The sequence below is a fragment of the Ornithorhynchus anatinus genome, chromosome 7, assembly GCF_004115215.2.
Source record: "Ornithorhynchus anatinus isolate Pmale09 chromosome 7, mOrnAna1.pri.v4, whole genome shotgun sequence".
Classification (NCBI taxonomy): Eukaryota; Metazoa; Chordata; class Mammalia; order Monotremata; family Ornithorhynchidae; genus Ornithorhynchus; species Ornithorhynchus anatinus.
The window spans coordinates 64947503-64970140 of NC_041734.1; the positions used below are offsets into that span (position 1 = coordinate 64947503).

Below are 22638 nucleotides of genomic sequence, written 5' to 3' on the forward strand. Positions count from 1 at the left end.
CCATTTCATTGTTTAAAAATTGGGAAGGAAATTGTTTCATTAAAGTAAACCTCCTGGGAGTAATCAAGCTTCTCAAATTGGAGTTGCACTATGTTTCACCAAACTAAAGATATCACAAAAATCACAGCCTGAGTAACATGTTTATTATTTTTGTCCATGTTCTCACCATTTTTATATTTTGTTCTAGCATATGCTTTCAAAAACTCATTTCCCACCCCTCTAACCATTATCAGTATCCACCTGCAGATGCAGGGCGCTGTAGACATACAGAAGACTGTGAAGGATGTTATTTCGAGCCTTTATATGGGGGTGGGGGGAGAGGCATTTTTTTTTAGCTTCTCTGGTACTCAAGTAATAAATAGTATTGCTTATTAAAATAAATAAAATCGGGAAATAACCCAAGAGCCGGTCATTAATTCATGAGTCCAATCAGACCTTTGAAAGTGTCGCTGTTGGATAACCTATATCAATCAATCAATGGTATTTATTGAACACTTACTGTATGCAGAGCCTGTATTCAACACTAAGCACTGCAAGCATGTAGGGCTTCATTGATGTCCATTTATAACATCCCCGTTTAACATGATACTAAAACATACCTCAAAAGCACTGCCTGTGAGGGCCTATCGGAGAGGAGCCAACAGCTCAAAAGAAGGTGTACCATCTCTACGTAAAGCAAAAATACAAATAACTCGGATTAGGTTCCTAACGTCATTTTCACCTATTTTATCATGGTCTGTTGCAGCTGTATCCCTAAGGTGTTCAATGAGAAGGCTTGTTCCAAGGCAAAGAGTGGTGTGGTCTCCAACCAATCAATCAGTGGTATTTATTGAGCACTTACTGGATGCAGAGCACTATTCTAAACTCTTGGGAAAGAACAATATGATAGAGTCGATAGGCACAATTCCTGCCCACAAGGAGCAGGAATGTCTCCCCGTATCTCCCCACGCTTCAGGAACCTCCAATGGCTGCCCATTCACCTCCACATCAAAGAGAAACTCACAGGCTTATATAGGCTTAAAGCATTCAATCAGCTCACCTTCTCCCACCTCACTTTGCTGATCTACTACAACCCAGTCCACACTCTTTACTCCTCTAGTGCCAGGTTACTCAGTGTGTCCTGATCTTGTTCTTTATTGCCATTGTTCTCGTCTGTCCGTCTCCCCCGATTAGACCGTGAGCCCGTCAAAGGGCAGGGACCGTCCCTATCTGTTGCCGACTTGTTCATTCCAAGCGCTTAGTACAGTGCTCTGCACGTAGTAAGCGCTCAATAAATACTATTGAATGAATTGAATGAATCTTGTTATGCTCATCACCACCTCCTTTCCCAAGTCCTTTTCCTAGCCTGGAACTCCCTCCCCCTTCAAATACCCCAGCCCACTACTCTCCCTTCCTTCAAAGTATTATTAAAGTCATATCTCCTCCAAGAGGCCTTTCCCAATAAAGTCTTCTTTTCCCCAGCTTCCTCTCCCTTCTGTATAATCTGTGCACTTGGATCTATTTAGCTTTGAGCATTTGATATTCATCCCACCCTCAGCTCCGTAGCACTGTACTTACATATCATTAAATCATATATTATACATTTTTTAATTTATATTCGTGTCTGTCTCCCTTTTTGGACTGCAAACTTGCTGGGGGCAGGGAACGTGTCTGCCAACTCTGCTGAATATTTTCAAGTGGTTAGTACAGTCTTGCTGTGTGCTGAGCACTGTACTAAGCATTTAAGAGAATACAAAGGAAGCAAGGCATAAGGGAAAGAACACGGGCCTGGGAGTCAGGGAACCTAGATATTAATCCCGACTCCACCACTTCTCTGCTGCGTGAGCTTGGGCAAGTCACTTAACTTTTCTGTGATTCAGCTATCTCATCTGTAAAATGGGAATTAGGACTGCGGGACATGGGTTGCATCCAGCCTTGTACATTTACAACCTAGCTATTAGTACAGTGTCTGCCTCATTGAAGCAGCGTGGCTCAGTGGAAAGAGCACGGGCTTTGGAGTCAGAGGTCATGGGTTCGAATCCTGGCTCGGCCACTTGTCAGCTGTGTGACTCTGGGCAAGTCACTTAACTTCTCGGTGCCTCAGTTACCTCATCTGTAAAATGGGGGTGAAGACTGTGAGCCCCACGTGGGACAACCTGATTCCCCTGTGTCTACCCCAGCGCTTAGAACAGTGCTCGGCACATAGTAAGCGCTTAACAAATACCAACATTATTATAGTAAGCACTTAAATGCCAAAAGGAAAGAAAAAGGGTTAGTAGACATGTTCCCTGTCCTTGATGGATTGCATTCAGCTCAAAATAAATTATCATCATAATAAAATACCTAGGCTGGCCATCAAGGAGGGTAAGTGCTTAACAAATACCAAAAAAAAAAAAGAGTCCAGGATTAGAATGGGGGGCAGAGAGAGAAGGGTAGAAATATACAAAACTAAGCAGCTGCACGCAGTAAGCGAATGGAGCTTCACTTCAAAAAGACTTGAGCCCAACACACGATACAAAAGGGCAGTGAAGCTTTTGCCTGTTAAATACATACAGTGGTGAGGAAAATCAGAGTATGACAATTTGAAAGGAATTGCATCTGAACTGTGCAAGGCAGAAGCGAAAACCGTCCAATCTCCTCTCCATCACATAATACCGTCTTTGACCATCTTTCACATCAAGGGAAGAAGATAGATGTTCCCTAATCACCAGCTAATGAATGTTTTCCCCTCCTCAGTCTTTGTGGATGTTCATTAACCTTTTGAGCACCTCCACCAGGATAACTGGAGTGTCCCGGAGAAATTTCCATATCAATAAAGAAATTGGGTTTTCCTAGTTAATTCACCAGGTTCCTATAAAGAACTCTAGCAGAAAGGATACAGAGATCATGACCCCAAGAAGGAAACAGCTTTAAGCAGCAATGACTTATTTAGCACTTTCATTGCACTTTTTAAACTCTGCAAAATGTTTGACACGCAATACTGAAGCATATAAATAGTGGAAGAATCATTGGGATAGGGTGAACTCATTCATTCAGTCAGTCAGTCGTATTTACTGAGGGCTTACTGTGGGCCAAGCACTGTACTAAGCCCTTGGGAGAGTAAAACATACCATATAACAGACACATTCCCTGCCCACAAGGAATTCACAGTCTAGAGGGGGAGACAGACATAAATAAATAAGTTATAGGCATGAACATGAGTGCTTTGGGGCTGGGGGTCTTAAGGGGGGAGGGGGAATAAAGGGAGCGAATCAGGGCAACACAGAAGAGAGAGTGCTTTAAAGCACTTCAAACCAATCATAATAATGAGTATGAGATGAACAAATCAGTGGCTATGACACCTTGTCAAATGATTTTCCAGGACCCTGTGCCGTAGGCTATGAAGTCACAGAATCCTCAAGCTGGAGAGAACCTTGAGAGGTCATCTCATCCACCACCCCCCCCATTCCAGGAAGGATTCCATTCAAGCATCTCTGGGCAGAAAAAAAGTGATTCTATTTTCAAAGACTTGAAGAGAGACAGATGTGTTACTTTGTCTGGCTCTTCCAAAGGACCAAAATGATCCCTGTTTATCCAGTCACCTTTTTACTAATTCTGGGCTCATCAACCTGCTAAGCTTTGGCACTTTATTCCCATTAAAATGGTATTGGCCGAGTGGCTAAAATCCTCTCCATCTATTATGAACTCTAATGTACTTTGGAAGAAAATCTCCAGAGTGATGAACTTGCCTTGATAATTCCCTTCTCTAATGGGGTTTATAAGATTTTTCTAGGGTTTTTGTCTAATTCTAAACCACATAAATTGTGCTTTTTCTAAGTTAGGAAGCATAAATGGGGGATGGTTGAATTAGAATGGTTAAACCAATATCTTTCATTTCTAGGAGTAAATCGTTCTCAAAAGCAAATCAGCACATCAAGCAAGCTCTCTAAACTCTACCAGAGAAAAACACTTCCTAAAAAGACATACTCCACCATTCCAGAATTATTATCACAATCCTCAGGGCATTAAGGAGGGTTACCTACTGATACACGTGTGATGAAAGCAATGTATCTTTGTTGAAGGTATTTGCCTTATATGAAGATTATGACTTAATCACTTCAGAGTTTGCCACCTTATCCTTAGGATCTTATAATGCTTAGAGTAAAAGTCAAAGAAATATACAAAGGAGAAGAAAGTGAGGAGTCCTTATAATGCTTTCCTGGAATCTAAGAGGTGAATTCTTTGCAGACTGAGAACTCCCAAGTTTCTTCTTCCTTGTGAGTCTCTTTCTGGAATTCTCACCCTTGCCTGAAGGACTGGGGTGCTGGACTGGAATACTAAGAAGTAGGGAATGAGTTTAAAAAGGTCTAAGACATTTTCTTCCCATTATCACCTAGTTAAATTCCTTGGGTTCTGACAGCCTAACAAGGTAATAATGGCCTATGTGTTCTAGCCCAGTTCACAGCAGGTTGTTTCCAATGGGTGGAGGAGATTGATTTGCATACAAAATCTTCTCTGTCATCCTCTTTTTCTTGGGTCCCTTAATTTCACTCCCCTGATGGCTCCGGGTTTGATTTAGAATTGGACGCAATCACTTGGGTTTGGAATCTGAAATGTCCGAGACAGGAGTTTGGTGTTAAAACACGGAACATCATTTCATCATCTGAGATTAAAATCAAAAGATTTTTTGAAAAGAAAAGGAGGAGACTGTGACAGATGGAGGCAAATGTTCCCGTTAAGTGGAGAAGAGCAGCTGATGTTGGGGCATGAAATCAAATTAGTGCATCTGGGGCTAGATACGTGTCATCCCGCTTCATATTTTATTGCACAAAGGACTTTGGTTACCTCATATTTAATCAACTTCCCTTCCCACTGATGTACTTTCTCAGGCAGAAGATTGTGAGCTAAATTACGAAATGGGATTTAGAAAGTGTTTTACTGTAAAATAATTATTTCTTTGACTTAACTCAGAGTCATCCCCCAGAGAAGAACGGACCCTTAAATTAAGTAGTGATGAGCTGCAGTATCCAATCACTACTGTGGATATCTGACTTATCTATTAGAAAATAACTGATAGTGAGAACCTAACAATGTGGCCCAGTCTGAGTGACTAATATATTCCATCTTGTATGAGGTCTTCAAACAATCGTCTTTTGCCGGTTGTGTTACCTATGGATTTTGGTAATGCTCACGAAACTGCTCAAGAGATCACATGTGTCCTCTCTCGTTCCTCTATGGCTCCCAGTAGAAGTAACAGGATTTATTTAAGTGCTTACTGTGTACAAAGCACGGTACTAGGAGCTGGGAAAGAATTAACAGGTAGGGATTACACACTTCTAACACACTCGGGGAGGTGGGGTGAGAGGGAAGGCTCACAATCAATTGATCAATCAATGGTATTTTAGTGAGTACTTTCTGTTTTCAGAGCACTGTACTAAGCACTTGGGAAACTACAATAGAGTCGGTAGACACAATCTGTACCCACAATAGTCCGGGCCTGGGCATTAGAAGGACTTGGGTTCTAATTCCAGCTCTGCCACTTGTCTACTGTGTGACCTTGGGCAAGTCATTTCAGTCCTCTGTGCTTCAGCTACCTCATCTGTAAAATGTTGCGTAGTACCGTGAGCCCAATATGGGATAAGGCTGTGTCCGGTCTGATTAGCTTGTATCTACCCCAGTGCACATCTTAAATGCTTAACAAATGCCATAAAAATTCACATTTGAATAAAAGGTTGGACCCCTGCTACAGCACTGTAGATGTTGAGTTTGACATCCATTGTTGTCACTTGCTGTCAGTGTTCCAAAGACTATTCTGGCTCTCTAGATTGAGTTTTCTAGTTTGTCTACCTCAGCATTGACAATTACTGCCTAAGTAGCAAGATTTGGTGACAGAAACCTAGAACCCCTTAAACCAAACCCAACTGAGTCCAGAACCACCCCTTGAACAGGTAATAAAGACATCTGCTCGGGGAGAAAAAGGGAAGTAAGAATGTCCAGTTCCTGCTTTACCACTTGGTGTGAGTTCAGGAATTTTCAGTAGATTTTACTCTTTTTTTCTTACGGTATTTGTTAAATACTTACTATATAAGGGACACTGAACTAGACACAGGCTAATCAGGTTAGGCACCACTCCTGTCTCTCATGGAGCTCACAACTTAAATCCTCATATTTTATGGATGAGGTAACTGAGGCAGAGAGAAGTTAAGTCACTTGTCTGAGGTCACACAGCAGACAAGTGGCTGAGCTGGGATTAAAAGCCCAGGTCTGCTGATGCCCGAACCTGTATTCTTTCCACTAGGCAACACTACTTTTGGGGAAGCAGCGTGGCTCAGTGGAAAAAGCATGGGCTTGGGAGTCAGAGGTCATGGGTTCTAATCCCACCTCCACCACTTGTCAGCTGTGTGACTTTGGGTGAGTCACAACTTCTCTGTGCCTCAGTTATCTGTAAAATGGGGACTAAGACTGTGAGCCGCATATTGGACAACCTGAGTTCCTTGTAACCCCGCCAGTGCCTAGAACAGTGCTTTGCCCATAGTAAGAGCTCAACAAATGCCATTATCATTATAATTACTGTTATCTGGGCATCTGAAAAATCAATCATATTTAATTTATTAAGTGTTTACTGTGTGCAATGCCCTGTACTAAGCTCTTGGGAGAGTATATCACAGACATTCCAAGCGCTTAGTACAATGCTCAGCACATAGTAAGCACTCAATAAATACGACTGAATGAGTGAACAGACTTGGTAGACACGGTCCCTGCCCATGAGTTAACAGTATAGAGGACAAGTTTACAGGCTGGAGCACCATCTTACAATGGGGAGAAAAAGTATTTTAATGTTTGCCTCCCCTCCTAGATTATAAACTCCTTAAGGGCAGGACAGGGATCATGTCTTCCAGCTCTATACCATTGCAGTGTATTGTACTCTCCTAAGCACTTAATACAGTGCTCTGCACACAGTAAGTGCTCAAAAAATACCGTTGATTGATTGGAAAGGTTTCCAGAGATCCTATATAAAGGTTTGCACCTTATTTGTTTGCACCTGCATAGACTAAGTTGTCTATTCCTCAGGCAATCTTCCAATGAAATCAAGGAAAAACAGACTTGAGGAGCAATTTATTCTCGACTAGCTGGATCAGAGCCCTTTCAGTGATGAGGATAGTAGGTGATAGGCAGGGGAGAGATGGAGGGGAGGAGGAGGAGAGAAAATGCACATAACCAGGGGCCTGGAGAAGTAGTGAGCGGAGAGCTTTAGGCTTTCCTGCAGCTTGGCTAGATACAAATAGCTCCTGGGCCTCAATTTGTAGAACCGTTTTAAGGGAAAGGGGAGGGAAATAGAAGTCGTGGCTTCTTTTCCTGGCGAAAAGGCTCCAGAGACAATGGAGTTTTGCTGAGCAAAACGGGCAATCTGCTTCAGGAACCCGGGCCCACAACCTGCAGGGTTAGACTGGGTAAATATTCACAACTGTTTGCTCTAGGGCGCCAACCGCAGAACACAATACCCCGTCTTCTCTCAGAGTCCTTACAGAAATTTCTCTTCCTTTCTGAAAAGGAGGCAGTCGAAACGCTGCCTCCAGACAACATTGCTGCGGCTGCCAAAGGTCCTGGTTTCAATTCTTCCCAAACCCTTTCCCCTCTCCCCATTTTAATTCCTTCTTTAAGCTCTCAACGTCTTCAACAGAGACCCAGGAAAGATGTCACAACGCAGGGAAGGAAGCAAAAATGAGACAAGGGTCCCGGTGGGGGAGTGATTGTCCCTGAATTGCTCAGCAGCAAAGATTCAACTGGACTCTCAAATTTTACTCTGGGTCCTATAATAACAATAATAATGACATTTAAGTGTTACTTTGTGCGGGTCACTGTTTAAAGCGCTGGGGTGGATACAAGCAAATCGGGTTGCCCACAGTCCCTGTCCCATGTAGGGCTCACAGTCTCGATCCCCATTTTTAAGATGAGGTAACTGAGACACAGAGAAATGACTTGTCCAAGATCACACAGCAGACAAGTGGTGGGGCCGGCATTAGAACCCATGACCTTCTGACTCCCAGGCCTGTGCTCTAACCACTACACCATGCTAGTTCTCTTCTTGCCTCTATGAGTCATCCACACCTCTTTGTCCACCCTATTTTCCTGGGTTTTACTTGCAGTCACCTCTCTCAAAATTTCTTCCCAATCCCAGTAAATTCCATGGGATTAAGATTGTGAGCCCTATGTGGGATGTGGACTGTATCCAATCTGATCCAGCACTTAGAACAGTCCTTCGCACCTAGTAAGTGCTTAAAAAATATCATTATCTTGCATCTACCCCAGTGCTTAGTACAGTGCGTGGATCATAGTAAGTGCTTAACAAATACCATTAAAAAATCATTAAAAGACAAAGACTGGCTAGGTTTTTACTAGGAAATTGTCTGGCATTGCCTGCTATCTTCCTCCTTACAGGATAAGTTACGGAGGACGGCGACCTCTCCCCATGTTTACCTCCTTTCTGGCGTAACCTCACCCAGCAGTCTTTTTCCTTTTAGCCCCTCCTCAAGCCCCTCTGCAAAACAATTCCCTTTTTCCCCAGTCATTCAAGTCCTCTGCAATACTTTTCAGCAAGACAATTCACTTTGTCCTCAAATTCCTCCTTTGTCCCTGTAGCTCATGGGGGACAAATAATCTTCTATGCAGTTAAAATGGAGTCACTCTTGCTCTCCACACTATCATTAACTCCCAGTGAGTAGGTTTTTTCCATCCAAGTCATTGTGCTTTCCCAAGTGCTTAGTTTAGTACTTTGCAAGTTGTAAGCCCTCATTAAATACCAGTGATTGATTGATTGACAAAGAGAAATGGAGCCTCTCTGCAGGCCTCTAAAGGCCTAGCGATTCTAAATATGAGGGAGGTTTTTAGGGAAAAATTAAAAGCAAGGGGGCTACTCATGCCATCCCACTACTCTGTCCCCGCCTAGTCTTTTTTTAAATAGTCCATATCATGTGCATGCCGCTCCCTTCACCCTTCAGAGTTGTTTAGCTTGGCATTTTTTTTTTTTTGACTCCTGTTAATATTTTCTTCTTGATCATCTTCTACATCCTCTGGAGCTTTTCCGACATAGTTCTCGAAACTCTCTCCAATGTTGGTGAGAACCCTCTAGGACTGCAGGACACTAGATTTATTACAGAATCCAGATTCTTAAACTTCCAGAGGAGTCTTTACCGTTGAATGAATTGGGTCTGTTCAAACTTGCAGGACTTGATATGGGCTGGGAAGTAGCATTTGTCCGGAAACAATGTGGATTGCTGGAGAGGTGGATAGAGACGCTGCCAAAATCAGGGCCAGTAATTCATTTCTGGTTCCCTGAGACATTTAGTTGGCTGGGTAGTTAGCAGAGCTCAAAGCCCTATCATTAGCAAATGCAAGAAACAACTGAATAAGCAACATTAAAGGTGTTCCTTCTGGCTTGTCTTACCCCTGGTGCAATTACCCTCATTTACCCCTGACCACCTTGGTGGCATTATTAACCATAAGTCACTGCGGCTATAGAAAACCTCACTTTGAGTAAACAATGGAGTCAAAGTAGTATCTTCAAAGATTGACCTGATTAGAACAGGACTGTAAGGGGTCCTGTGCAATTTTTTAAAAGTGTAATAATAATAATAATGTTGGTATTTGTTAAGCGCTTACTATGTGCAGAGCACTGTTCTAAGAGCTGGGTAGATACAAGGTAATCAGGTTGTCCCACGTGGGGCTCACCATCTTCATCCCCATTTTACTGAGGAGGTAACTGAGGCCCAGAGAAGTGAAGTGACTTGCCCACAGTCGACAAGTGGCGGAGTGGGATTCGAACTCGTGACCTCCAACTCCCAAGCCCGGGCTCTTTCCACTGAACCACGCTGCTTCCCAAAATATACTAAAAATATACTAAGATTGAGGCTGTCCGAGCCAAAACTATTCCCTACCTAGTACTAACTTCTTGGGACTCTTGCTCAAAATTAATAATAGTTGTAATTCATTCAAATTTATTGAGTGCTTACTGTGTGCATGATAGTAGGCACTGGCATCTTGAATGAGCCCTTAGATTTGAGTCAGAAGAGAACAAAACAAAGGAACGAAAACAAGTTTCAGCCCCAGAGGGAAATGAGTGAACCCTAAAATCTGATAAAGGAGAGGAAGCTCTGACCTCCACCCACTAGTGGTTTCTTCCAGGAGGTTCCAGGTGGAAAGAGAAGAATGACATCCCAACTAAGGGTGGCAATTTCAGAGCAAGGCAGAAGGGCAGCTACTGCAGCTTCCATCAGACATTTCTGCCACTGCATTGTGTCCTCAGAATGGGGCGAGATGGAGAAATTCAGCCCTACTTCCATTAAAGTCACTTAAAAAAAAAACACCAGCAAACCCTTTCTGCTATTGTGTCTCATTAAGATGCCACTTTTGAGTCATTTAAAAAGGGTCAGGTTAGATGTGGCTCTAAAACCTCTGACAGTCACTGTAATTGCCCGGAGGTTAAATAACAGCAATGGCTCTCGCAAGTTTAATTTGGTAATTTCTGCCAGCCCATTAACATAGACACTGGAGCTCAAGAATCAGAGAAAACAGGAGACAGGAAAGCCCTACTCCATCTGCTAAAAGGATCACTCGGGCATTTTTCTCAGTGGAAAGAGCCCGGGGTTGGGAGTCAGAGGTCATGGGTTCGAATCCCGGCTCCGCCACTTGTCAGCTGTGTGACTGTGGGCAAGTCACTTCACTTCTCTTTGCCTCAGTTACCTCATCTGTAAAATGGGGATTAAGACCGTGAGCCTCACGTGGGACAACCGGGTCACCCTCTATCTCCCCCAGCACTTAGAACAGTGCTCTGAACACAGTAAGCGCTTAATACCACCATTATTATTATTTTCTCCACCAGGATACTCATTCTCTTTACAGGACAGTCGTCTTTCAAACTGCCAACTTGACATGGTAACCAGTTGCCTCCATGGATGTTTACAGTACATGGTCTTTCGGTGCAGCTTAAGCAATTTAGGGTAGATACAAAGAAGAATACCCAGACAGAGATACAGAGCACTGAAAGGAGAGATCAATCAGTCAATGGTATTTGTTCAGTAATTACTGTATGCTTACTGTGGAAGCAGCATGATATAGTGGATAGAACACAAGTCTGGGAATCAGAAGGTTGCGGGTTCTAATCCTAGCTCTGCCACTTGTCTGCTGCGTGACTGTGAACAAGTCATTTCACTTCTCTCTGCCTCAGTTTCCTCATCTGTAAAATGGGGATTGAGACTGTGAGCCCCACGTGGGACAAGGGACTGTGTCCAACCCAATTTGCTTATATCCACCCCAGAGCTTAGTAGGGTACCTGGCACACAGTAAGTGCTTAACAAATACCAGCATTATTATTATAATTACTCTGTACTAAGCGCTTACGAGAGTACAGTACAACAGATTTGGGAAGCACTTTCCTGGCCCACAAGGAGCTATTTTTATGTCTGTCTTCCCCTCTAGACTGTAAACTCCTTTTAGGCAGGGATGTGTTTACCAATTCTACTATACTGTACTTTCCCAAGAGGTCAATCTACAAAAAACTCTCAATAAAGCCAACTGATTGGTTGAGAGTACAGAAGGAACTTGTGTGTGTGCATGAACACGTGTGGGTTCAAGATTTCTTAATAATGTTGGTATTTGTTAAGCGCTTACTATGTGCAGAGCACTGTTCTAAGCGCTGGGGGACATACAGGGTAATCAGGTTATCCCACGTGAGGCTCACTGGCCTCAACCATCTTGCATATAGCTTTTGCTTTCTGCCCTAAGGTGGAGTGGGGTGAGAACTGCAGGACATGGCCCAAGCTTCTTAAATCTCTGGCTGAATGGCACAGAGGCTTTTAGCTCACAGACCCTCCCTCTGTCTTCCCAAGGCCCCCACTATAATCTCATTGAAATCCCCACAGGTCTTGGAGCAGAGAATGGGCGGAAACCAGCCTGTCAGGACCGTGGGGGGTAGGGGGTGAGTGTTTTTGTGTGTATTCGCATGCAGGCACACAAATGCATGCATATGAGAGCGAGCAAGAGAGAGTTTGTGGGTGGGGACTGTTAACAGAGGCCTTCCTTGTCAAAGGTTAATAATAATGATATGTGTTGAGTGCTTACTATGTGCCAAGCACTATACTGAGCACTGCGATAGAAATATTACCAGATAATCAGATCCTATATTCTAAGTAGGAAGGAGAACAGGTACTGAATCCCCATTTTGCAGAGGCGATAAATGAGGCACAGAGACTTGCCCAATATCACACAGCAGGGAAGTGGCAGAGCCAGGACTAGAACTCAGGTCCTCTGACTCCCAGGCTTGTGCTCTTTCCCTTTGAACAATCAGAAATTCAAAAATCAAAAACAAAACCACCACCCATAAACATCCAGGATCCACAGGTTATGTATTTTAGGCACTCATCTAAATCTGACCCAAATGTTACCGTTCTTTCTGGGGGAGTGGTTTGCTCTCCAGATCTACTTTCACCGAAGCAGGAAGGCAAAACGTTTCTTTCTCTGTAGTCTTTTTACTCCACTCACTGACATTGCCCCTGAGGGGAACCAGAGAAAAAAGGGAAGTAAGGAGGTGGTTTTTCTATCTGAAAGTGAGGCAGCAAAACAAAATGAAGATTTCAACGAAGCATGAGAGCTTGATTTCCCTCCTGAAGCTTCATTCGTCTGTCATTTTATCACCAAGTGCAGAATCTGTTCAAATACAAAGTAGGAGAAAGCTACCTCTCAATGATCTATACCTGTCACCTCACAAATGACAAACTGAGCTCTGCTGAGTTCACTTTCATTTTGCGTATTTGCCATTTCTATCAGTCCCACTCTAGGGGAGAATTTATCTTCTTTTTTATAGCACTTTCCCTTCTCCTGCCCCAGGGCTGTGGACGGGACACAGCCTTTATTGAGTTGAGGGGGATAGCTTGTCTGAGTCAAGCGGGAAACTCTGGAAGTATTGTTGGCTTTCCTCCGGGGGATGTGAGGCATGAGATCGGGCCTGTACATCCCCTGCACTGCCACAGTCTTGGGCTTCTTACTCTTCTACTACAACCCAGCCCACACACTTCACTTCTCTAGAGCCAACCTTCTCATTGTACCTCCATCTCATCTATCTTGCCACCAACCTCTCACCCATGCCCTGCCTCTCGCTTGGAACACCCTCCCTCTTCATATCTGACAATTATTCTCCCCCACTTCAAGGCCTCGTTGAAGCCACATCTCCTCCAAGAGGCCTTCCCTGATGAAGCCCCCTTTCCTCTTCTCCCTATCAGCGTCGCCCTAACTTGCTCCCTTTATTCATCTCCCCCCCCCACCAGCCCGTCAGTACTTTTGTACATACCCGAAATTTATTTATATTAATGCTCATCTCTCCCTTTCGATTGTAAGATCATTGTGGGCAGGGAAGGTGTCTGTTATATTGTTATACTCTCCCAAATGCTTAGTATAGTGTCCTGCACACAGTAAGTGCTCCATAAATACGATTGACTGACTAACTGACTTCTTAAATGGGTATGGGGATATCACCTCTGGCCTCCCAACCGCCTATCTGGAGTCCAATCCAACTGAGATGCCTGGGTCGGTCAAACCCCAGCACGTGCTCATGAGGGGAAGGGACCCCATTTTAGGTCGGGTTTCGTTAAGGTCCGTCACTTACACCCAGCATTTAAAGGCTTGCTGATTTGTGCTCAGCTTTCGACTGCACTCTCTAAGAACGAGTCCTGGCTGAACCCTCGAGCGTGGCAAGGATTTATCTTTTAATAACTCCCTGGCTCCATAGTTTATGGCCAATCCTGGACACATCCCTTGTCTCTGGCCTAACCGACCATGATATCACAGTTCCTGAGCCAGCCAGCCAGGAGACTGCAACAGATAGTCAATTCACCAGTGAAAAGTTCACCTGAAGACAAAGTCAGAGCCTAATAAAAATGGAGTTTGTCTAATCAACTGCAACTAATTACAAAGCATAGTAAATCACTACATGGATTACTCATAGCTTCTTACATATGCTGGGAATGAAAAACTAACAATCAAAGACGAACCTGCTTTGACAGTCTAACAAGGTACTGAGGCAGAGAAAATGATTTTTGCTCATTGAATGCAAGGACCTCTGATTATTTCCATGTGTTCATTTCCAGCTTCTTTGCTGTTAGGAGATGATGGAGATCTGAAGCAACATGGTGTAGTGGAAAAAGCATGGACCTGAGAGTCAGAGGACCTGTGTTCTAACCCCAGCTCTGCCAATTGCTTACTAGGTGACCTTGGCAAATCATTTTGCTTCTCTGGGCCTTAGGTCCCTCCTCTGCAAAATGGGGATTAAATGTCTGTTCTTCCTCCTACTTAGACTATGAGTCCATGTAGGACGGGGACGATGTCCAACCTGATAAACCTGTAATTTACCCCAGTACTTAGAACGGTGCTTGGCACCTAGGAAGTGCTTCCCAAATGCCATCATCGATCATTATTGTTATTGCTATTATAATTATCTCGAAAGACCTTCCAACATTTAACTTCACCCGCTTGAGCCACAAGGAGTCCCAGTACCCTATCCTCTAGGTACCGTGACCGATTCTCCTCTCGTCTTTATAGTTGTGTCTGTTTTATCCTTCCATATGTTTCTGTCACCCATCCCCCTTCCACTCCCTTATTCCTAGATTGTGAGCAAAGCCAGGGCCTCATTTTTACCTGTGAATTTTTTTCCAGGACTTAGTAAAGTGCTCTGCACAAATAATACATAATAATACAAACTACTATCCCCATAAAGTGTGCATTAGTCCTCAATATCTATTTTCAAATGCTTCCCCTATGGCGTTCTTAGGGGGCAACATGTTTCTCCTTATGCTTAAGCCCTCGAGGACTCTGGCTTGCCTAGATCAAACGTTGAATTTTGGGCTCTGCAGAACTCAAACACCAGAGACAAAACACACCCCAACCATTTTTCCCACTTGTCTGGAGATGGCTTCTCCCACAGAGCTTGACACCCCAGTGATACAGACTCAATATTCCTTAAGGATGGAGCTGATGGTTTTAGTTCACACCTAAGGACCAAGCCAATATTACTATCTGGTCATGGTATGGTCTTTCTGGAAACTGAATTCAATCATCCATCAACCAACCAGTGAGTGGTGTTCACCGAGTCCTTGTAGTGGATAGACCACAGGCCTGGGATCAAACGGTCATGGGTTGTAATTCGGACTCCATCGCCTATCTGCTCTGTAGCCTTGAGCGAGTCACTTCACTTTACTTCTCTTTGCCTCAGTTACCTCATCTGTAAAAATGGAGATTGAGACTGTGAGCCCTGCATGGGACAGGGACTGTGTCCAACAAGATTTGCTTGTATCCACCCCAGTGCTTAGAACAGTGCCTGACACATAATAGATGCTTAACAAATACCACAATTATTATTATTATTAAGTGCTAAATGCTGTACTAAGCATTTGGGAGAATCTAAGAGAGAAGCAAGGCACCCCTTCTCTGCACTCAAGGTGATCTAATGGGTGAATAGACAAAAGCCCCAGGGAATGTAATCTTTCTTTTCCACTCATTTTTTTCTACACAAGGATTGCAAGGTCTTTGTGGGCAGGGAATGTGTCTATCAGCCCTGTTGCATTATACTCTTCCTAATGTTTAGTACACCGTTCTGCACAGAGTAAGTGCTCAATAAATACCATTGATTGACTGATTGATTACCTTGGCAGCTGCTTTCCAAGATTCTCTGGGGGGTTGGTGGCTGAAGCAGGGCAGCACCTTGATGAAGAACCTGGAAATTTGGACCTAGGTCAGCCGGGGTTGGGGGTGGGGGTGGGGTATGTGTGTGTGTGTGTGTGTGTGTGTGTGTGCACGTACACATGTGCACAGACTATTTAGAAAGCACTTTTCTTCCAGTAGTTTGGAGCGCTGATTCACACATGAATATGAATATATGTTTACGAGCTTGTATTTCAAACAGGCTTTTTCTTCCCCTGCTCCTGCCCATGAAATCTTTATGCTACAGGAGGAAGAAATCTGCACCATGATAGCATTCATCACCAAGAAAATGCCCGGGATTTCTTGTTACTTTGGATTTGGCGGCTTTTTTAATTAGCGGCAAGGATATTAATCAACCTCACCCTACTAACCAAGGGTTCACATTCTGGCATTTACTCTTTATACCACAATTTTCAGGATTCATTTCTAGGATTCTGGGGCTGCAACAGCCCTCATAATCAATCATACTACTCTAAGGAGGAAAACAGGGTTTTAAAATGGGTTTTGTTTGGTGATGCCTTAACTGTACAGCTATTTTGTACAAAGAGAATGCTTTCAGATCACGTGGCTCTCTCAACAGACAAAACCTCGGAATACACTGAGTCATATAATGGCCCCACCGAAAGAACCCAGGCCCGGGAATGAGACAACCCAGGTTCCAATCCCAGCTCTGTCACTTGCCTGCTGTGTGATCTTGAGCAAGACTACTACCTTATCTGTGCCTCAGTTTCCTCAGCTGTAAAATTGGGGATTAAATACTTCTTTCTCCTCCAAAGACTGTGAGCCCCAGGAGGGACAGGGACTGTGTCTGCTCTGACAGTATCGCATCTACCATGGTGTTTGGCTCATAGTAAGGGTTTAACAAATACCACTATTAGTATTAATAATCATCTCCACCAGGAAATCCTACTCTCTCTGCCCCCAACTTTAGTGATAAAAATGGATGGAAACATTCTGAAAACAATTTGGCTGCCAGAGTTATTGGCTTCAGCAGCAAAGGTTGAACTATATCATATCTTTATGGAAATACTCAGCACTATATCATGCCTTTTTGGAAACGCTCGCCACAACAATCAAACATTTTGTTTTGAAAGGAATCCTTAAACTGTTGAGTTGGTTTCAAATAATACACACCTCAATGAAGTAAGTGTTATTTTACAGAAAATTCTGGCTGCAGGAGAAATTACATTAATAGAAATCAAACTGCCATGCAAAGAGAATACTTTAGCAAAATAAAGGAAAGGAATTTCCTTCAACAGATGAAATACGTGTGAGAAAATCCCTCATCATTCCAAAGAATACCTCAATTAAGAACTAACAAGCTTTGGTAGATAAGCAGTGTAGCCAAGTGAGTGGTGAGAGGACCTGGGTTCTAATCTCAATTTTGCCATTTGCCTATTGGGTGACTTTAGGCAAGTCCTTTTAACTGCTCTGCACCTCAGTTTGTTGGATTTTTTAAAATCTGTAGAATGAGGAAATTCCTCCTCCTTAGACTGTGATTATCTTGTGCCTACCTCTCCATTTAGAACAGGACTTGACTATAGTAAGCACTTTAATACTTTAATTTTCACTCTTATTATAATTTTTTACGTAACAGTGAAGTTTGCAGAGAATTGCCATAAGATTTTCCTTTGGAATCAGGATACCTCAGTCTGATTGTATTAACTTTCATTGATTCATTTTACTAAACCACCTGAGGGCAGGTCTCTGCATTGACACTTTGTTGGATACAGAAAAGAGAAGCTGTCTGCCCTCAGTTGATCCACCAGATTGTAAACTCCTTGAGGACCAGGGATAAATCTACCAACTCTATTATGCTGTACTCTCTCAAGTGCTTATTCAGTGTTCTGCACACTGTTGACTAATATTCAATAAATGTCACTGATTGATTCAAAAAGTATATATTTTGGTGTCTTTTGGTGACCACAAATTAAATCATGACTGTCTGAGGTAGTTACATTTTTGAAAAGATATTTCCTGCGGAAAATACCCATTTGTGACCAAAATCTGTCTGCTGTGAAACAGACTTGCGAATCAAACGTCTGTGGAGATGGTACCTGGCAGGAGAACCTAAAGATCATGGAATTACATCCCATGGGAAGCAGGATGACCTAGTGGAAAGAGCATGGGTCTGGAAGTCAGAGGACCTGGGTGGCTCTGCCACTTGTCTGCTGTGTGACCTTGGGCAAGTCATTTCACTTCATTTCTCTGTGCCTCTGTTGCCTCATCTGTAAACTGAAGATTCAATATTGGATCTCTATCCTCATGTTGTAGTGGATAGAGCATGGGCCTGGGAGTCAGAATGTCATGGGTTCTAATCCTCGCTCCACCACTTGTCTGCTCTGTGACCTTGGGCAAGTCACCTGACTTCTCTGTGCCTCAGTTATTTCATCTGTAAAAAATGGGGATTAAAAATGTGAGCCCAATGTGAGACAGGGACTATGTCCAACCTGATTAACTTGTATCTACCCCAGCACTTAGAACAGTTCTTGGAACCTAGTAAGCACCTAGCAGTTTCTTCAATCATCATCATCATCATCATCATTCCAAGAGACCCTGAAATCAGTCCACCTTTTTTTAAATAAATGTGTTAAGTGCTAACTCTGTGTCAAATAGAGTTCCAAGTGCTGGAGTAGGTACAAGTTAATTAGGTTGGACATAGTCCCTGTCCTACATGGGGCTCACGGTCTAAGTACAAGAGAGAACTGGTACTTAATCTCTATTTTACAGTTGAGGGAATAGAGGCAGAGAGAAGATAAGTGACTTGCCCAAGGTCACACAGCAGGAAAGTGGTGAACTCAGAATTAGAACCCAGGTCCTCTGACTCCCAGGCCCGTGCTCTTTCCACTAGCTATGCTGCTTCTTCAGCTCTTTCTCAGCCCTCCCCTCTAGCTTCTTTGAGAAAACAAAACCCCTTAACACTGATCACACCACTTGCAGGGAGGGCTGTTTTATCTACAACCTTATTATAAGGAGGATCTGCTTATTGTTGACTAACACAAACAGAGTTTAATGATTACAGAGAAAAGAAAGAAGAAAAAAAAAAAAACCCCATCTGATCTCTCAGATAAAACAAACAGGCTTGTATCTAGTTTGGTAGTAGATAAGGAAGAACAACAGTGAACAGATTTTTAAAAAGTTAATACATGATCAGATAAAGAGGGACTAGAACCCTGTGCAACAGGATAACTCCAGAAGATTCTTGGTCCAATCAAGAGAAGAAAATCTCAGAGGAGAAGAAAATGTTGACTATTAGAATTTAATAATTTTATCATTTAAAAAAATCCTTTCAGTAGATCTTTATATTCCAACAAAAAGTAGCTGCATTAATTCATTGTGTTTAATTTAAAACTGGATTTCTTCCATTTGCACAGTTAAACCTGTGCACCTGAAATTTTTTCTTCAGCTGTGTGACAGCTATGAACCTGCACCTGCAAAGGATTTAGGACCAAAAAAAATGCCCAGCCCTAATCAATCCCAATTCCTCTCTCCCTCTTTCCTCCCCGGTACTGTCTCCACCTTCTCTTGAATCCCAGTGTTCTAACATCCCGGGAATGTGGTCAGCATAATATGCTTTACTCCCTGCAGGTTGATCGATGAAATATTCCCAGGTTGATGTCATTCCCCACAGGCATGATTATGCCTTTAGGGCATTTTATCTTAGTTTCAGTGCTGTGCTTGTTGGTAGCAACTCTGTTCCTTTCCCCAGGTTCTTCGATTGATTTTCAAAATTCCAGGAGGTCCCCAGATAAGAAAGAAGCATTAGACTGGTGAGAAAAATAGCTAATACCTCTTCCTCTCAAAATAATCTACAGAGGCTTCAGTTGATCAGATAAATACCTTGCATTTAATGGGAAGTGTGGACTCTGGCTACGTAACACTGTTACTGTGAATGCCCCCATACTGTTACAGATTTTCCCCTGGTGAACTACACTGCCAACCATGAGGATGGCATCTTTTCCCAAAGAGCCCGGGAAGATGTGGTAAACTGAGTCTGGTGCCCCTGGAGATCAGGCCAAGCTGCTTTCGCAGACACCCTGGCTGTCACTATTGGGATAATAATAACGGTGGTGTTTGTTAAAGACTTACTATTTACCAAACATGGTAATAATAATAATGTGTGATATTTGTTAAGTGCTTCCAATGTGCCAAGAACTGTTCTAAGCACTTGGGTAGATACAAGATAATCAGGTTGGACACAGTCCCTGTCCCAGATGGAGCTCACAGTCTTAATCTCCATTTTACAGTTGAGGTAACTGAGGCCCAGAGAAATTAAGTGACTTGCCCAAGGTCACCCAGCAGACAAGTGGCAGAGTCAGGATTAGAACCCACATCTTTTGACTCCCAAGCCTATGCTCTTGCCACTAGGTCACTGGGTACTAAGCACTGGGGTAGAGAAAAGATCATTCAGGCTGACCATGGACCCTGTTCATCATCAGGCTCACCATCTAAGCAGGAGGGAGAACAGGTATTTAATCCCCACTTTACACATGAGGAAACAGAGGCCCAGAGAAGTTAAGTGCTTTGCCCAAGGTCACCTAGCAGGAAAGTGGCAGAGCTGGGATTAGAACCCAGGTTCTCTAGCTCCGAGGCCTGTGCTCTCTCTACTTGGTCAGACCGTGCCTCTCAGCTGCCCGACCGTATCACGACTGACTACCCTGATAACCCATTTCTGGGGTTCAAAAGAAATTGTCCACCTCTCATAATTCTGCTTGTCTGCTTCACCCTGGTAAAATGCTAAAATTTCTCCTTTGCCTGCCTTTTTTTTGGCTTGACATCATACCCATGTAAACGTACAACCGCGCAGCCGTAACATGCTTGTTGGATTAGCCAGGGGTCTAAGAGGTAACATGACAGGCTGTTCCATCCACTCACAGCCAAAAGAGCAAAATAAATTAAAAATTCAAAAACAAATCTGTGTGTTGGGGGAGGACTTTGGCTCAGCCTTGGTCAAATGATAGAGAAAGGTGGTTCTTCAGCCAGGGAGGAATAAACACACATTTGTCCTTGGGTCTTCCTTGTTCAGTTTTACGATATTGAAACCAGAATTAATGATCAGAGCTTCTTGAACAGCACAGCGCCGATAGAAACTAGTTTCTTGGTCTCTTTCTCCTTACCTTTTCTCGTCTCTCCCAAAACTGATCCCATCCTTAATGCTGCTGGGATCACACCCCTTACCCTACATCTTCTGAGGTCTGAGAACAGTTGCTTGATCTAGGGCAAGATTACATAGCCTTCCTTCAGCCTCCTACTAAATTCTCTTGAATTTCACTTAGGGCCCCTGGAACAAGAAACTTGGCAAAAGCCTGGTATACTGTAGCTGTTGATTTGACCTGTCATGAGAAGCATGAGTGTGGGAAACAGAAGACCTGGGTTCTAATTCTGATTCTGTCACTTGCTATGTGACCTTAGGCAAGTCATTAACCTCTCTTTACTTCAGTTTCCTTCTCTGAAAATGGAGATTAGATACCCATTTTCCCATCTAGTTAGATGATGAGCCTCATGTGGGATGGGGATTGTGTGAGAGGCAGCATGGCTTAGTAGATAGATCATGGGTCTGGGAGTGAGAAGAAGCTGGGTTCTAATCCCAGCTCCACCATTTGTTTGCTGTGTGACTTTGGGCAAGTCACTTTACTTCTCTGTGCCTCAGCTACTTCATCTGTAAAATGGGAATTAAGCCTGTGAACCCCATGTGGGACCATGACTGTATCCAACCTGATTTTTTTGTATCCACCCCGGTGCTTGGCACATAGTAAGTGCTTAACAAGTATCATAATTATTATTGTGTCCAAGCAGATTATCTGGTAATTGACCACTGTGCTTAGTACCATTCTTGGAGCATAATAAGTGCTTAATATATAACACAATTGTAACTATCATTATGTCTAATAGTAGGATCCAACATTTTGAATCCCTTCTTAGTAACCATTTCTATTGTTTTTGATCATCAGTAAAGGTTCACTTAAAATCTTCTGTGACTCCAGGGTCTGTGGCCAAAATACAGGTCAGAGAGACTGAGTCAGAGATGCTGCAATTCTCTCTAGACTGTAAAATTGTCGTGGGCAGGGAGTGGGACTGTTTACTGTTATATTGTATTCTCCCAAGCACTTAGTACAGTGCTCTGCACACAATAAGCACTCAACTGACCGACTGGCATGTAGAAATCCAGCAAGTTGAGGTAGGGGTGGGGGAAGAAAGTCTTGCAGTGACCAGAAGCATTCTGTCTCCTACATTGCTGTATCATCAGCTTTTGCGGGCACACCCTTAAGTGGGAGGAAAGTGCTCTGTAATAATGACTAGTGTTCCCAGTGCAGTATGTGAAGGGATTTCTTTCCAGGGAAAAATTTCTGCTCTGAATCTCCAGGGGATAAATCTAGTCCCCCGTATCAGACAGGTGCACGGAATAGGTCCCGCAGAGAACCCAGATTCCAATATCAGCATGTCCCCCCTGATCTGAATGACGGCAGTCTGAGCGCTTTGACCCCCCCAGCCTTGTGTTCTTACCCTGATGCTGCCCAGAGAGACCTGGTGGAAGTCTCCAGAGTCTGGGTCAGGTTGGCAGTACGGAGGTCCCAAAACTTGCAGGCAGCAGCTGTCAATCAAAGACTTCTGGGCTAATCTAAAGGCCTGCACAAACACAGTCCTCTGGCCAAAGCTTCACAGCTAACCAGGAAGACTCCGAAGACTACAAACCCAATTCCTGACCTACCAAGGCAAGATCTGCTTTTAAAAATCCCCTTCGGTTTCAATTAAAAAGGATCAGAACACATGAGCCATTAAGAAACACCTGGATTTGTGATTTTTTTTTTTTGAGGTGAGCAGGAGGCTTACTCCAAGGGGATATGGCCATTTAGTAATTACACTTTACAAGAACACTTGAGTTTCTCAAAGATGATTATCCAGCTTTTAGGTAGCAGGCAAAATACTGGGGGT

General features: G+C 43.3%; 1 long non-coding RNA gene across 1 annotated transcript; it reads right to left on the bottom strand.

Moving 5' to 3' along the window:
• Positions 1 to 3952: 3952 nt before the first annotated feature.
• Positions 3953 to 22396, bottom strand: LOC114813274. Its single transcript, XR_003760978.2, has 3 exons — positions 22210 to 22396; positions 12399 to 12506; positions 3953 to 4566 (listed from the first exon to the last, which is right to left on the bottom strand). It is a non-coding gene; the product is annotated as an uncharacterized LOC114813274 (long non-coding RNA).
• Between the last annotated feature and the right edge of the window lie 242 nt (positions 22397 to 22638).